Source organism: Pristiophorus japonicus, chromosome 2, assembly GCF_044704955.1.
Source record: "Pristiophorus japonicus isolate sPriJap1 chromosome 2, sPriJap1.hap1, whole genome shotgun sequence".
NCBI lineage: Eukaryota > Metazoa > Chordata > Chondrichthyes > Pristiophoridae > Pristiophorus > Pristiophorus japonicus.
The window spans coordinates 3,775,496-3,792,457 of NC_091978.1; the positions used below are offsets into that span (position 1 = coordinate 3,775,496).

The 16,962-nt window shown below is 56.3% G+C and overlaps 1 protein-coding gene across 1 annotated transcript in view; it reads right to left on the reverse strand.

Moving 5' to 3' along the window:
* Positions 1-16,962, reverse strand: part of LOC139229272 (rhotekin-like) — a 193,507-nt gene that overhangs the window by 114,585 nt on the left and 61,960 nt on the right. The gene's annotated exons all lie outside the window — the stretch shown is intronic.

Consider the following 16,962-nt stretch of genomic DNA (forward strand, 5'->3'; position numbering starts at 1 on the left):
GCTGGGCTCACTTATATACTCTGGGGCCGGCTCACTTTTTACACTGAGGTCAGGCTCACTTATATACCCTGGGGTCGGACTCACTTATATACCCCGGGGTCAGGCTCACTTATATACCCTGGGGTCAGGCTCACTTATATTACCCGTGGTCGGGCTCACTTATATACCCCGGGGTCGGGCTCACTTATATACCCTGGGGCCGAGCTCACTTACATACCCCGGGGTCGGGCTCACTTATATATCCTGGGGTGGGGCTCACTTATATATCCTGGGGCTGGGCTCACTTATATACCCCGGGGCCAGGCTCACTTATATACCCCGGGGTGGGGCTCATTTATATACCCCGGGGTCGGGCTCACTTATATACCCCGGGGTGGGGCTCACTTATATACCCTGGGGTCAGGCTCACTTATATACCCCGGGGTCGGGCTCACTTATAGACCCCGGGGTCGGGCTCACTTATATACCCGGAGCCGGGCTCACTTATATACCTGGAGCGGGGCTCATTTATATACCCGGGGTCGGACTCACTTATTTCCGACGGGGTCGGGCTCACTTCTATACCCGGGGTCGGACTCACTTATATACCCCGGGGTCAGGCTCACTTATATACCCCGGGGTCAGGCTCACTTATATACCCCGGGGTTGGGATCACTTATATACCCGGGGCCGGGCTCACTTATATACCCCGGGGTTGGGATCACTTAAATACCCGAGGCCGGGCTCACTTATATACCCCGGGGTTGGGATCACTTATATACCCGGGGCCGGGCTCAATTATATACCCCGGGGTCAGGCTCACTTATATACCCGGGGTCGGACTCACTTATATACCCTGGGGTCAGGCTCACTTCTCTACCCCGGGGCCGGGCTCACTTATATACCCCGAGGTCGGGCTCACTTCTATACCCAGGGTCGGGCTCACTTATTTACCATGGGGTCAGGCTCACTCATATACCCCGCGGTTGGGCTCACTTCTCTACCCTGGGCTCGGGCTCACTTATATACCCTGGGGTCAGGCTCACCTATATACCCTGGGGCCGGGCTCACTTATATACCTGGTGCCGGGCTCACTTATATACCCTGGGGATCGGGCTCACTTATATACCTGGGGCCAGGCTCACTTATATACCCCGGGGTCAGGCTCACTTATATACCTGCTGCCGGGCTCACTTATACACCCTAGAGCCGGGCTCACTTATATACCTGGGGTTGGGCTCACTTATATACTCTGCGGCCGGCTCACTTATATACACTGGGGTCGGGCTCACTTATATACCCTGGGGTCAGGCTCACTTATATACCCCGGGGTCAGGCTCACTTATATACCCCGGGGTCAGGCTCACTTATATACCCCGGGATCAGGCTCACTTATATAGCCAGGGGCTGGGCTCACTTATATACCCCGGGGCCGGGCTCACTTTTTTACCCGGGGTCGGACTCACTTATATACGACGGGGTCGGGCTCACTTCTATACCCGGGGTTGGGCTCACTTATATACCCCGGGGTCAGGCTCACTTATATCCCCGGGGTCGGGCTCACTTATGTACCCCGGGGTTGGGATCACTTATATACCCGGGGCCGGGCTCACTTATACACCCCGGGGCCGGGCTCACTTATATACCACGGGGTTGGGCTCACTTATATACCCCGGGGCCGGGTTCACTTCTATACACCGGGGTCAGGCTCACTTATATACCTAGAGCCGGGCTCACTTATATACCCTGGGGCCAGGCTCACTTATATACCCCGGGGCCGGGATCACTTATATACTCCGGGGCCGGGCTCACTGATATACCCTGGTGTCGGGCTCACTTATATACCCCGGGGTCGGGCTCACTTATATACCTGGGGCCGGGCTCACTTATATACCTGGGGCCGGGCTCACTTATATACCCCAGGGCTGGGCTCACTTATATACCTGGGGCTGGGCTCACTTCTATACCCTGGTGTCGGACTCACTTATATACCCCGGGGTCAGGCTCACTTATACACCCTGGGGTCAGGCTCACTTATATACCCCGTGGTCGGGCTCACTTATGTACCCCGGGGCCGGGCTCACTTATATACCCTGGGGCTGGGCTCACTTATATACCCGGGGACTGGCTCACTTACATACCCCGGGGAAGGGCTCACTTATATACCCCGGGGCCAGGCTCACTTATATATCCCGGGGTTGGGCTCACTTATATACCCTGGGGTCGGGCTCACTTCTATACCCCGGGGTCAGGCTCACTTATATACCCCGGGGTCGGGCTCACTTATATACCTGGGGCTGGGTTCACTTATATACCCGGGGCCGGGCTCACTGATATACCTCGGGGTCAGGCTCACTTATATACCTGTTGCCGGGCTCACTTATATACCCTGGGATCGGGCTCACTTATATACCCCGGGGTCGGGCTCACCTTTATACCCTGGGGTCAGGCTCACTAATATACCCCGGGGTCAGGCTCACTTATATACCCCGGGGTCAGGCTCACTTATATACCTGGTGCCGGGCTCACTTATATACCCTGGGGTCAGGCTCACTTATATACCCTGGGGTCAGGCTCACCAATATACCCCGGGGCCGGGCTCACTTATATTCCCGGAGCAGGGCTCACTTATATACCCTGGGGTCAGGCTCACTTATATACCCCGGGGCTGGGCTCACATATATACCGGGGTCGGCCTCACTTATAGACCCTGGGGTCAGGCTCACTTATATACCCGGGGCCGGGCTCACTTATATACCCGGGGTCGGGCTCACTTATATACCCCGGGGCCGGGCTCACTTACATATCCCGGGGTTGGGCTCACTTATATACCCCTGGTCCGGGCTCACTTGTATACCCTGGTGTCGGGCTCACTTATATACCCCGGGGTCGGGCTCACTTCTATCCCCTGGGGCCGGGATCACTTATATACCCTGGGGCCGGCTCACTTATATACCCTGGGGCCGGCTCACTTATATACACTGGGGTCGGGCTCACTTATATACCCTGGGGTCAGGCTCACTTATATACTCTGGAGTCAGGCTCACCAATATACCCCGGGGCAGGGCTCACTTACAAACCTGGGGCCGGGCTCACTTATATACCCTGGAGTCGGCCTCACTTATATACCTGGGGCCGGGCTCCCTTATATAACCCGGGGTCAGGCTCACTTATATACCTGTTGCCGGGCTCACTTATATACCCCAGGGCCGGGCTCACTTATATACCTGGGGCTGGGCTCACTTATATACTCTGGGGCCGGCTCACTTTTTACACTGAGGTCAGGCTCACTTATATACCCTGGGGTCGGACTCACTTATATACCCCGGGGTCAGGCTCACTTATATACCCTGGGGTCAGGCTCACTTATATTACCCGTGGTCGGGCTCACTTATATACCCCGGGGTCGGGCTCACTTATATACCCTGGGGCCGAGCTCACTTACATACCCCGGGGTCGGGCTCACTTATATATCCTGGGGTGGGGCGCACTTATATATCCTGGGGCTGGGCTCACTTATATACCCCGGGGCCAGGCTCACTTATATACCCCGGGGTGGGGCTCACTTATATACCCTGGGGTCAGGCTCACTTATATACCCCGGGGTCGGGCTCACTTATATACCCCGGGGTGGGGCTCACTTATATACCCTGGGGTCAGGCTCACTTATATACCCCGGGGTCGGGCTCACTTATAGACCCCGGGGTCGGGCTCACTTATATACCCGGAGCCGGGCTCACTTATATACCTGGAGCGGGGCTCATTTATATACCCGGGGTCGGACTCACTTATTTCCGACGGAGTCGGGCTCACTTCTATACCCGGGGTAGGACTCACTTATATACGACGGGGTCGGGCTCACTTCTGTACCCGGGGTCGGACTCACTTATATACCCCGGGGTCAGGCTCACTTATATACCCCGGGGTCAGGCTCACTTATATACCCGGGGTCGGGCTCACTTATATACCCCGGGGTTGGGATCACTTATATACCCGGGGCCGGGCTCACTTATATACCCCGGGGCCGGGCTCACTTATATACCACGGGGTTGGGCTCACTTATAGACCCCGGGGCCGGGTTCACTTATATACCCTGGGGTCAGGCTCACTTATATACCTGGATCCGGGCTCACTTATATACCCTGGGGCCAGGCTCACTTATACACCCCGGGGTCAGGCTCACTTATATACCTGTTGCTGGGCTCACTTATATACCCCGGGGTCAGGCTCACTTATACACCCTGGGGTCAGGCTCACTTATATACCCCGTGGTCGGGCTCACTTATGTACCCCGGGGCCGGGCTCACTTATATACCCTGGGGCTGGGCTCACTTATATACCCGGGGACTGGCTCACTTACATACCCCGGGGAAGGGCTCACTTATATACCCCGGGGCCAGGCTCACTTATATATCCCGGGGTTGGGCTCACTTATATACCCTGGGGTCGGGCTCACTTCTATACCCCGGGGTCAGGCTCACTTATATACCCCGGGGTCGGGCTCACTTATATACCTGGGGCTGGGTTCACTTATATACCCGGGGCCGGGCTCACTGATATACCTCGGGGTCAGGCTCACTTATATACCTGTTGCCGGGCTCACTTATATACCCTGGGATCGGGCTCACTTATATACCCCGGGGTCGGGCTCACCTTTATACCCTGGGGTCAGGCTCACTAATATACCCCGGGGTCAGGCTCACTTATATACCCCGGGGTCAGGCTCACTTATATACCTGGTGCCGGGCTCACTTATATACCCTGGGGTCAGGCTCACTTATATACCCTGGGGTCAGGCTCACCAATATACCCCGGGGCCGGGCTCACTTATATTCCCGGAGCAGGGCTCACTTATATACCCTGGGGTCAGGCTCACTTATATACCCCGGGGCTGGGCTCACATATATACCGGGGTCGGCCTCACTTATAGACCCTGGGGTCAGGCTCACTTATATACCCGGGGCCGGGCTCACTTATATACCCGGGGTCGGGCTCACTTATATACCCCGGGGCCGGGCTCACTTACATATCCCGGGGTTGGGCTCACTTATATACCCCTGGTCCGGGCTCACTTGTATACCCTGGTGTCGGGCTCACTTATATACCCCGGGGTCGGGCTCACTTCTATCCCCTGGGGCCGGGATCACTTATATACCCTGGGGCCGGCTCACTTATATACCCTGGGGCCGGCTCACTTATATACACTGGGGTCGGACTCACTTATATACCCCGGGGTCAGGCTCACTTATATACCCCGGGGTCAGGCTCACTTATATACCCGGGGTCGGGCTCACTTATATACCCCGGGGTTGGGATCACTTATATACCCGGGGCCGGGCTCACTTATATACCCCGGGGCCGGGCTCACTTATATACCACGGGGTTGGGCTCACTTATAGACCCCGGGGCCGGGTTCACTTATATACCCTGGGGTCAGGCTCACTTATATACCTGGATCCGGGCTCACTTATATACCCTGGGGCCAGGCTCACTTATACACCCCGGGGTCAGGCTCACTTATATACCTGTTGCTGGGCTCACTTATATACCCCGGGGTCAGGCTCACTTATACACCCTGGGGTCAGGCTCACTTATATACCCCGTGGTCGGGCTCACTTATGTACCCCGGGGCCGGGCTCACTTATATACCCTGGGGCTGGGCTCACTTATATACCCGGGGACTGGCTCACTTACATACCCCGGGGAAGGGCTCACTTATATACCCCGGGGCCAGGCTCACTTATATATCCCGGGGTTGGGCTCACTTATATACCCTGGGGTCGGGCTCACTTCTATACCCCGGGGTCAGGCTCACTTATATACCCCGGGGTCGGGCTCACTTATATACCTGGGGCTGGGTTCACTTATATACCCGGGGCCGGGCTCACTGATATACCTCGGGGTCAGGCTCACTTATATACCTGTTGCCGGGCTCACTTATATACCCTGGGATCGGGCTCACTTATATACCCCGGGGTCGGGCTCACCTTTATACCCTGGGGTCAGGCTCACTAATATACCCCGGGGTCAGGCTCACTTATATACCCCGGGGTCAGGCTCACTTATATACCTGGTGCCGGGCTCACTTATATACCCTGGGGTCAGGCTCACTTATATACCCTGGGGTCAGGCTCACCAATATACCCCGGGGCCGGGCTCACTTATATTCCCGGAGCAGGGCTCACTTATATACCCTGGGGTCAGGCTCACTTATATACCCCGGGGCTGGGCTCACATATATACCGGGGTCGGCCTCACTTATAGACCCTGGGGTCAGGCTCACTAATATACCCGGGGCCGGGCTCACTTATATACCCGGGGTCGGGCTCACTTATATACCCCGGGGCCGGGCTCACTTACATATCCCGGGGTTGGGCTCACTTATATACCCCTGGTCCGGGCTCACTTGTATACCCTGGTGTCGGGCTCACTTATATACCCCGGGGTCGGGCTCACTTCTATCCCCTGGGGCCGGGATCACTTATATACCCTGGGGCCGGCTCACTTATATACCCTGGGGCCGGCTCACTTATATACACTGGGGTCGGGCTCACTTATATACCCTGGGGTCAGGCTCACTTATATACTCTGGAGTCAGGCTCACCAATATACCCCGGGGCAGGGCTCACTTACAAACCTGGGGCCGGGCTCACTTATATACCCTGGAGTCGGCCTCACTTATATACCCCGGGGTCAGGCTCACTTATATACCCTGGGGTCAGGCTCACTTATATTACCCGTGGTCGGGCTCACTTATATACCCCGGGGTCGGGCTCACTTATATACCCTGGGGCCGAGCTCACTTACATACCCCGGGGTCGGGCTCACTTATATATCCTGGGGTGGGGCGCACTTATATATCCTGGGGCTGGGCTCACTTATATACCCCGGGGCCAGGCTCACTTATATACCCCGGGATGGGGCTCACTTATATACCCTGGGGTCAGGCTCACTTATATACCCCGGGGTCGGGCTCACTTATATACCCCGGGGTGGGGCTCACTTATATACCCTGGGGTCAGGCTCACTTATATACCCCGGGGTCGGGCTCACTTATAGACCCCGGGGTCGGGCTCACTTATATACCCGGAGCCGGGCTCACTTATATACCTGGAGCGGGGCTCATTTATATACCCGGGGTCGGACTCACTTATTTCCGACGGAGTCGGGCTCACTTCTATACCCGGGGTAGGACTCACTTATATACGACGGGGTCGGGCTCACTTCTGTACCCGGGGTCGGACTCACTTATATACCCCGGGGTCAGGCTCACTTATATACCCCGGGGTCAGGCTCACTTATATACCCGGGGTCGGGCTCACTTATATACCCCGGGGTTGGGATCACTTATATACCCGGGGCCGGGCTCACTTATATACCCCGGGGCCGGGCTCACTTATATACCACGGGGTTGGGCTCACTTATAGACCCCGGGGCCGGGTTCACTTATATACCCTGGGGTCAGGCTCACTTATATACCTGGATCCGGGCTCACTTATATACCCTGGGGCCAGGCTCACTTATATACCCCGGGGCCAGGCTCACTTATATAATCCGGGGTCGGGCTCACTTATACACCCCGGGGTCAGGCTCACTTATATACCTGTTGCTGGGCTCACTTATATACCCCGGGGCCGGGCTCACTTATATACCTGGGGCCGGGCTCACTTATATACTCTGGGGCCGGCTCACTTATATACACTGGGGCCGGGCTCACTTATACATCCTGGGGCCGGGCTCACCTATATAACCTGGGGCCGGGCTCACTTATCTACCCCGGGGTCAGGCTCACTTATATACCCTGGGGCCAGGCTCACTTATAGACCCCGGAGCCGGGCTCACTTATATACCCGGGGCCGGGCTCACTTATATACCCTGGGGTCAGGCTCGCTTATATACCCCGGGGCTGGGTTCACTTATATACCCCGGGGTCGGGCTCACTTATATACTCCGGGGTTGGGCTCACTTATATACCCTGGGGTCAGGCTCACTTATATACCCAGAGCCGGGCTCACTTATATACCCCGGGGTCAGGATCACTTATATACCCCGGAATCGGGCTCACTTATATACCTGGGGCCGGGCTCACTTATATACCCCGGGGTCAGGCTCACTTATATACCTGTTGCCGGGCTCACTTATATACCCTGCGGCCGGGCTCACTGGTATACTCTGGGGCCGGCTCACTTGTCTACACTGGGGTCGGGCTCACTTATATACCCTGGGGTCAGGCTCACTTATATACACTGGGGTCGGGCTCACTTATATACCCGGAGTCGGACTCACTTTTCTACCCCAGGGTCAAGCTCACGAATATACCCCGGGGTCAGGCTCACTTATATACTCGGGGTTGGGCTCACTTATATACCCCGGGGCCGGGCTCACTTTAATACCACGATGTTGGGGTCACTTATATACCCCGGGGTTGGGTACACTTACATACCCTGGGCGCGGGCTCACTTATATACCCCGTGGTCGGGCTCACTTATATACTCCGGGGTCGGGCTCACTTATATAACCTGGGGCCGAGCTCACTTATATACCCCGGGGTAGGGCTCACTTATATATCCTGGGGCTGGGCTCACCTATATAACCTGGGGCCGGGCTCACTTAAATACCCCGGGGTCAGGCTCACTTATAGACCCCGGAGCCGGGCTCACTTATATACCTGGGGCCGGGCTCACTTATATACCCTGGGGTCAGGCTCGCTTATATACCCCGGGGCTGGGCTCACTTATATACCCCGGGGTTGGGCTCACTTATATACCCTGGGGTCAGGCTCACTTATATACCCAGAGCCGGGCTCACTTATATACCCCGGGGCCGGGCTCACTTATATACCCTGGGGCCGGGCTCACTTATATACCCTGGGGCCGGGCTCACTTATATACCCTGGGGCCGGGCTCACTTATATACCTGGGGCCGGGCTCACTGGTATACTCTGGGGCCGGCTCACTTATATACACTGGGGTCGGGCTCACTTATATACCCTGGGGTCAGGCTCACTTATATACACTGGGGTCGGGCTCACTTATATACCCTGGGGTCAGGCTCACTTATATACCCTGGGATCAGGCTCATTTATATACACTGGGGTCGGGCTCACTTATATACCCGGAGTCGGACTCACTTTTCTACCCCAGGGTCAGGCTCACGAATATACCCCGGGGTCAGGCTCACTTATATACTCGGGGTTGGGCTCCCTTATATACCCCGGGGCCGGACTCACTTTTATACCACGATGTTGGGGTCACTTATATACCCCGGGGTTGGGTTCACTTACATACCCTGGGCGCGGGCTCACTTATATACCCTGTGGTCGGGCTCACTTATATACTCCGGGGTCGGGCTCACTTATATAACCTGGGGCCAAGCTCACTTATATACCCCGGGGTCGGGCTCACTTATATATCCTGGGGCTGGGCTCACCTATATAACCTGGGGCCGGGCTCACTTATATACCCCGGGGTCAGGCTCAGTTATATAACCTGGGGTCGGGCTCACCTATACACTCCCGGGGCCAGGCTCACTTATATACCCCGGGGTGGGCCTCACTTATATACCCCGGGGTCAGGCTCACTTATATACCACGAGGTCGGGCTCACTTATATACCCCGGGGCCGGGCTCACCTATACACTCCCGGGGCCAGGCTCACTATATACCCCGGGGTGGGGCTCACTTACAGACCCCGGGGTCGGGCTCACTTATATACACCAGGGTCAGGCTCACTTATATACCCCGGGGTCGGGCTCACTTATATACCCCGGGGTTGGGCTCACTTATATACCAGGAGTCGGGCTCACTTATATTCCCTGCGGTCAGGCTCATTATATACCCCGGGGTCAGGCTCACTTATATACCCCGGGGTCGGGCTTACTTATATACCCCGGGGCCGGGCTCACTTATATACCCCGGGGCCGGGCTCAATTATATACCACGGGGTTGGGATCACTTATATACCCCGGGGCCGGGCTCACTTATATACCCTGGGGCTGGGCTCACTTATATACCCGGGGACTGGCTCACTTACATACCCTGGGGAAGGGCTCACTTATATACCCCGTGGTCAGGCTCACTTATATACCCTGGGGCCGGATCATTGAAAAACACTGGGGTCGGGCTCACTTATATACCCTGGGGTCAGGCTCACTTATATAATCCGGGGTCGGGCTCACTTATATACCCCGGGGTTGGACTCACTTATATACCCTGGGGTCGGGCTCACTTATATACCTGTTGCTGGGCTCACTTATATACCCCGGGGTCAGGCTCACTTATATACCTGGAGCCGGGCTCACTTATATACCCTGGGGCCAGGCTCACTTATATACCCCGGGGCCAGGCTCACTTATATACTCTGGGGCCGGGCTCACTTATATACCCTGGTGTCGGGCTCACTTATATACCCCGGGGTCGGGCTCACTTATATACCTGGGGCCGGGTACACTTATATACCTGGGGCCGGGCTCACTTATATACCCAAGGGCTGGGCTCACTTATATACCTGGGGCTGGGCTCACTTATATACTCTAGGGCCGGCTCACTTTTGTACACTGAGGTCAGGCTCACTTATATAACCTGGGGTCGGACTCACTTATATAACCCGGGGTCAGGCTCACTTATATACCCTGGGGTCAGGCTCACTTATATACCCCGTGGTCGGGCTCACTTATGTACCCCGGGGTGGGGCTCACTTATATACCCCGGGGCCGGGCTCACTTATATACCCTGGGGCTGGGCTCACTTATATACCCGGGGACTGGCTCACTTACATACCCCGGGGAAGGGCTCACTTATATACCCCGTGGTCAGGCTCACTTATATACCCTGGGGCCGGATCATTTATATACACTGGGGTCGGGCTCACTTATATACCCTGGGGTCAGGCTCACTTATATAATCCGGGGTCGGGCTCACTTATATACCCCGGGGTTGGACTCACTTATATACCCTGGGGTCGGGCTCACTTATATACCCCGGGGTCAGGCTCACTTCTATACCTGTTGCTGGGCTCACTTATATACCCCGGGGCCGGGCTCACTTATATACCTGGGGCCGGGCTCACTTATATACTCTGGGGCCGGCTCACTTATATACACTGGGGCCGGGCTCACTTATATACCCTGGGACGGGCTCACCTATATAACCTGGGGCCGGGCTCACTTATCTACCCCGGGGTCAGGCTCACTTATATACCCTGGGGTCGGGCTCACCTATACACCCCGGGACCAAGCTCACTTACAGACCCCGGGGTCGGGCTCACTTATATACCCCGGGGTCAGGCTCACTTATAGACCCCGGAGCCGGGCTCACTTATATACCCGGGGCCGGGCTCACTTATATACCCTGGGGTCAGGCTCGCTTATATACCCCGGGGCTGGGCTCACTTATATACCCCGGGGTCGGGCTCACTTATATACTCCGGGGTTGGGCTCACTTATATACCCTGGGGTCAGGCTCACTTATATACCCAGAGCCGGGCTCACTTATATACCCCGGGGCCGGGCTCACTTATATACCCCGGGGTCAGGCTCACTTATATACCTGTTGCCGGGCTCACTTATATACCCTGGGGCCGGGCTCACTTATATACCTGGGGCCGGGCTCACTGGTATACTCTGGGGCCGGCTCACTTATATACACTGGGGTCGGGCTCACTTATATACCCTGGGGTCAGGCTCATTTATATACACTGGGGTCGGGCTCACTTATATACCCGGAGTCGGACTCACTTTTCTACCCCAGGGTCAGGCTCACGAATATACCCCGGGGTCAGGCTCACTTACATACTCGGGGTTGGGCTCACTTATATACCCCGGGGCCGGGCTCACTTTAATACCACGATGTTGGGGTCACTTATATACCCCGGGGTTGGGTACACTTACATACCCTGGGCGCGGGCTCACTTATATACCCCGTGGTCGGGCTCACCGATATAACCTGGGGCCAGGCTCACTTATATACCCCGGTGTCAGGCTCACTTATATACCATGGGGTCGGGCTCACCTATACACTCCCGGGGCCAGGCTCACTTATATACCCCGGGGTGGGGCTCACTTATATACCCCGGGGTCAGGCTCACATATATACCACGAGGTCGGGCTCACTTATATACCCCGGGGCCGGGCTCACCTATACACTCCCGGGGCCAGGCTCACTTATATACCCCGGGGTGGGGCTCACTTACAGACCCCGGGGTCGGGCTCACTTATATACACCGGGGTCAGGCTCACTTATATACCCCGGGGTCGGGCTCACTTATATACCCCGGGGTTGGGCTCACTTATATACCTGGAGCCGGGCTCACTTATATACCCTGGGGCCAGGCTCACTTATATACCCCGGTGCCGGGCTCACTTATATACTCCGGGGCCTGGCTCACTTATATACCCTGGTGTCGGGCTCACTTATATACCCCGGGGTCGGGCTCACTTATATACCTGGGGCCGGGCTCACTTATATACCTGGGGCTGGGCTCACTTATATACCCCAGGGCTGGGCTCACTTATATACCTGGGGCTGGGCTCACTTATATACTCTAGGGCCGGCTCACTTTTGTACACTGAGGTCAGGCTCACTAATATAACCTGGGGTCGGACTCACTTATATTCCCCGGGGTCAGGCTCACTTATATACCCTGGGGTCAGGCTCACTTATATACCCCGTGGTCGGGCTCACTTATGTACCCCGGGGTGGGCCTCATTTATATACCCCGGGGAAGGGCTCACTTATATACCCCGTGGTCAGGCTCACTTATATACCCTGGGGCCGGATCATTTATATACACTGGGGTCGGGCTCACTTATATACCCTGGGGTCAGGCTCACTTATATAATCCGGGGTCGGGCTCACTTATATACCCCGGGGTTGGACTCACTTATATACCCTGGGGTCGGGCTCACTTATATACCTGTTGCTGGGCTCACTTATATACCCCGGGGCCGGGCTCACTTATATACCTGGGGCCGGGCTCACTTATATACTCTGGGGCCGGCTCACTTATATACACTGGGGCCGGGCTCAGTTATACATCCTGGGGCCGGGCTCACCTATATAACCTGGGGCCGGGCTCACTTATCTACCCCGGGGTCAGGCTCACTTATATACCCTGGGGTCGGGCTCACCTATACACCCCGGGACCAAGCTCATTAACAGAGCCCGGGGTCGGGCTCACTTATATACCCCGGGGTCAGGCTCTCTTATATACCTGTGGCCAGGCTCACTTATATACTCTGGGGCCGGCTCACTTATATACACTGGGGCCGGGCTCACTTATACATCCTGGGGCCGGGCTCACCTATATACCCCGGGGCTGGGCTCACTTATATACCCCGGGGTCGGGCTCACTTATATACTCCGGGGTTGGGCTCACTTATATACCCTGGGGTCAGGCTCACTTATATACCCAGAGCCGGGCTCACTTATATACCCCGGGGTCAGGCTCACTTATATATCCCGGGGTCAGGCTCACTTATATAGCCAGGGGCTGGGCTCACTTATATACCCCGGGGCCGGGCTCACTTATATACCCGGGGCCTGGCTCACTTATATACCCCGGGGCCGGGCTCACTTATATACCACGGGGTTGGGCTCACTTATATACCCTGGGGCCGGGTTCACTTATATACCCCGGGGTCAGGCTCACTTATATACCTGGAGTCGGGCTCACTTATATACCCTGGAGCCAGGCTCACTTATATACCCCGGGGCCAGGCTCACTTATATACTCTGGGGCCGGGCTCACTTATATACCCTGGTGTCGGGCTCACTTATATACCCCGGGGTCGGGCTCACTTATATACCTGGGGCCTGGTACACTTATATACCTGGGGCCGGGCTCACTTATATACCCCAGGGCTGGGCTCACTTATATACCTGGGGCTGGGCTCACTTATATACTCTAGGGCCGGCTCACTTTTGTACACTGAGGTCAGGCTCACTTATATAACCTGGGGTCGGACTCACTTATATAACCCGGGGTCAGGCTCACTTATATACCCTGGGGTCAGGCTCACTTATATACCCCGTGGTCGGGCTCACTTATGTACCCCGGGGTGGGGCTCACTTATATACCCCGGGGCCGGGCTCACTTATATACCCTGGGGCTGGGCTCACTTATATACCCGGGGACTGGCTCACTTACATACCCCGGGGAAGGGCTCACTTATATACCCCGTGGTCAGGCTCACTTATATACCCTGGGGCCGGATCATTTATATACACTGGGGTCGGGCTCACTTATATACCCTGGGGTCAGGCTCACTTATATACCTGGAGCCGGGCTCACTTATATACCCTGGGGCCAGGCTCACTTATATACCCCGGGGCCAGGCTCACTTATATACTCCGGGGCCGGGCTCACTTATATACCCTGGTGTCGGGCTCACTTATATACCCCGTGGTCGGGCTCACTTATATACCTGGGGCCGGGCTCACTTATGTACCCCGGGGTGGGGCTCACTTATATACCCCGGGGCCGGGCTCACTTATATACCCTGGGGCTGGGCTCACTTATATACCCGGGGACTGGCTCACTTACATACCCCGGGGAAGGGCTCACTTATATACCCCGTGGTCAGGCTCACTTATATACCCTGGGGCCGGATCATTTATATACACTGGGGTCGGGCTCACTTATATACCCTGGGGTCAGGCTCACTTATATAATCCGGGGTCGGGCTCACATATACCCCGGGGTTGGACTCACTTATATACCCTGGGGTCGGGCTCACTTATATACCTGTTGCTGGGCTCACTTATATACCCCGGGGTCAGGCTCACTTATATACCTGGAGCCGGGCTCACTTATATACCCTGGGGCCAGGCTCACTTATATACCCCGGGGCCAGGCTCACTTATATACTCCGGGGCCGGGCTCACTTATATACCCTGGTGTCGGGCTCACTTATATACCCCGTGGTCGGGCTCACTTATATACCTGGGGCCGGGTACACTTATATACCTGGGGCCGGGCTCACTTGTATACCCCAGGGCTGGGCTCACTTATATACCTGGGGCTGGGCTCACTTATATACTCTAGGGCCGGCTCACTTTTGTACACTGAGGTCAGGCTCACTTATATAACCTGGGGTCGGACTCACTTATATATCCCGGGGTCAGGCTCACTTATATACCCTGGGGTCAGGCTCACTTATATTCCCCGTGGTCGGGCTCACTTATGTACCCCGGGGTGGGGCTCACTTATATACCCCGGGGCCGGGCTCAATTATATACCCTGGGGCTGGGCTCTCTTATATACCCCGGGGTCAGGCTCACTTATATACCCTGGGGCCGGCTCAATTATATACACTGGGGTCGGGCTCACTTATATACCCTGGGGTCAGGCTCACTTATATAATCCGGGGTCGGGCTCACTTATATACCCCGGGGTTGGACTCACTTATATACCCTGGGGTCGTGCTCACTTATATACCCCGGGGTCAGGCTCACTTCTATACCTGTTGCTGGGCTCACTTATATACCCCGGGGCCGGGCTCACTTATATACCTGGGGCCGGGCTCACTTATATACTCTGGGGCCGGCTCACTTATATACACTGGGGCCGGGTTCACTTATATACCCTGGGACGGGCTCACCTATATAACCTGGGGCCGGGCTCACTTATCTACCCCGGGGTCAGGCTCACTTATATACCCTGGGGTCGGGCTCACCTATACACCCCGGGACCAAGCTCACTTACAGACCCCGGGGTCGGGCTCACTTATATACCCCGGGGTCAGGCTCACTTATAGACCCCGGAGCCGGGCTCACTTATATACCCGGGGCCGGGCTCACTTATATACCCTGGGGTCAGGCTCGCTTATATACCCCGGGGCTGGGCTCACTTATATACCCCGGGGTCGGGCTCACTTATATACTCCGGGGTTGGGCTCACTTATATACCCTGGGGTCAGGCTCACTTATATACCCAGAGCCGGGCTCACTTATATACCCCGGGGCCGGGCTCACTTATATACCCCGGGGTCAGGATCACTTGTAAACCCCGGAATCGGGCTCACTTATATACTCCGGGGTTGGGCTCACTTATATACCCTGGGGTCAGGCTCACTTATATACCCAGAGCCGGGCTCACTTATATACCCCGGGGCCGGGCTCACTTATATACCCCGGGGTCAGGCTCACTTATATACCTGTTGCCGGGCTCACTTATATACCCTGGGGCCGGGCTCACTTATATACCTGGGGCCGGGCTCACTGGTATACTCTGGGGCCGGCTCACTTATATACACTGGGGTCGGGCTCACTTATATACCCTGGGGTCAGGCTCATTTATATACACTGGGGTCGGGCTCACTTCTATACCCGGAGTCGGACTCACTTTTCTACCCCAGGGTCAGGCTCACGAATATACCCCGGGGTCAGGCTCACTTACATACTCGGGGTTGGGCTCACTTATATACCCCGGGGCCGGGCTCACTTTAATACCACGATGTTGGGGTCACTTATATACCCCGGGGTTGGGTACACTTACATACCCTGGGCGCGGGCTCACTTATATACCCCGTGGTCGGGCTCACCTATATAACCTGGGGCCGGGCTCACTTATATACCCCGGTGTCAGGCTCACTTATATACCCTGGGGTCGGGCTCACCTATACACTCCCGGGGCCAGGCTCACTTATATACCCCGGGGTGGGGCTCACTTATATACCCCGGGGTCAGGCTCACATATATACCACGAGGTCGGGCTCACTTATATACCCCGGGGCCGGGCTCACCTATACACTCCCGGGGCCAGGCTCACTTATATACCCCGGGGTGGGGCTCACTTACAGACCCCGGGGTCGGGCTCACTTATATACACCGGGGTCAGGCTCACTTATATACCCCGGGGTCGGGCTCACTTATATACCCCGGGGTTGGGCTCACTTATATACCTGGAGCCGGGCTCACTTATATACCCTGGGGCCAGGCTCACTTATATACCCCGGTGCCGGGCTCACTTATATACTCCGGGGCCT